This window comes from Centruroides sculpturatus, unplaced genomic scaffold (assembly GCF_000671375.1).
Source record: "Centruroides sculpturatus isolate CEXI.00-Female unplaced genomic scaffold, Cexi_2.0 scaffold732, whole genome shotgun sequence".
NCBI lineage: Eukaryota > Metazoa > Arthropoda > Arachnida > Scorpiones > Buthidae > Centruroides > Centruroides sculpturatus.
This window is the reverse complement of record NW_019385037.1, coordinates 20,042-21,375: the sequence shown is the minus strand read 5'-3', so window position 1 is coordinate 21,375 and position 1,334 is coordinate 20,042. Positions and strand designations below refer to the sequence as shown.

Here is a 1,334-nt window from a genome sequence, read left to right as displayed (position 1 = left end):
ACAACCGAAATTAAAACAACGAGCGGTGTTATAATCATGTTTTCAGCTTTCTTCTCCTTCTTTTCTTGATTATCTCATGGGATTTATATATATATATTTACTTCGCAACTAATTAATATGCAATGGACCGAAGAGAAAAACTAAAATTTCCTATTAAAACTCGTAAATATAACCTTAAAAACTTTATTGATTAGAATTGCAAGAAGATAAAAATATTATGAATNTCAGTTTCTACTTACCTAATTCTTCCACTCCTTAGCCTTTTGACTACTGATTCCTCTTTGTGTTTGGTAGATTACACCAGTATAATAGGACTCCCTTATGGTAATAGCACTTAACAGACAATAATAACTAAATAGTTACATTAATGACGCGATTTAATGTTTCGAAGATTAAACAATGATTGGATGATAATGTTAAATGTAATTACAAGTCATCTAGATCTTCTCTAATTTAATTTATAGGCCTAAATAAAAATTTTGGATACATTTGATGGTTATCTTTATGTTCGAGGTTCTCCACTAGCGTTAAACATTTCTAAAAGAAAAGAATAAACTATATTAAACAATGCGACACAACAAATAATACCTTACGTTTTGATATTTAACAAAATCTAATTTAAAATCGACTTACAAGTGTTTTAGAAAAAGTGGAAGGACTGTCTTGATTGAGAGCAGTCATAGCTGCACGAAAACATTTTATATATTTTCCATATTCCTGTAATAGAAATAATTGTTAAATTAATTTATGGAATACAAATTCGTTTATTATCCTAAAAAAATAACATCAAATAATTACCATCGTGTTTTTGCGGTTGCATATAAATTCATCTATTTCCTCAAAAGTTTGGAAAAATTTTACTTGTTGAACGCAATTTTTGTGAAACTCTGTGATCTAATTAATCAAATACGTAAATTGTTATCATTGTTGTTGTTGTTGTTGTTTTGTTAAACAATACTAAGGAAAAGGCAAACGTATTGAATTAAGCTTACAAGTACGAAGTGATTTTCTAATGAACAATAGCGAGCACGGGCACGATCTTTCAAAGCTGTATGAAATTAAACATTAGAAATAAATTATTTTCTTATTAAGAAAAATCGAGTCGTGAACAGCAAGTGTTATTGTAATTAAGTAAGATAATCGTTACCAACCGACTTACCGCAATATCTGGTAACCATATCATCGGAGAATAATCGTGTTTTTCGTTCCAAATTTCTCTACAGGTAATCGAAGAAACAACCGAAATTAAAACAACGAGCGGTGTTATAATCATGTTTTCAGCTTTCTTCTGCTTCTTTTCTTGATTATCTCATGGGATTTATATATATATACTT

The 1,334-nt window shown here is 29.0% G+C and overlaps 1 long non-coding RNA gene across 1 annotated transcript; it reads right to left on the bottom strand.

Moving 5' to 3' along the window:
* Nucleotides 1-322: 322 nt before the first annotated feature.
* On the bottom strand, nt 323-936 carry LOC111633726. The gene is made up of 3 exons (XR_002758101.1): nt 799-936; nt 634-717; nt 323-555 (listed from the first exon to the last, which is right to left on the bottom strand). It is a non-coding gene; the product is annotated as an uncharacterized LOC111633726 (long non-coding RNA).
* Between the last annotated feature and the right edge of the window lie 398 nt (nt 937-1,334).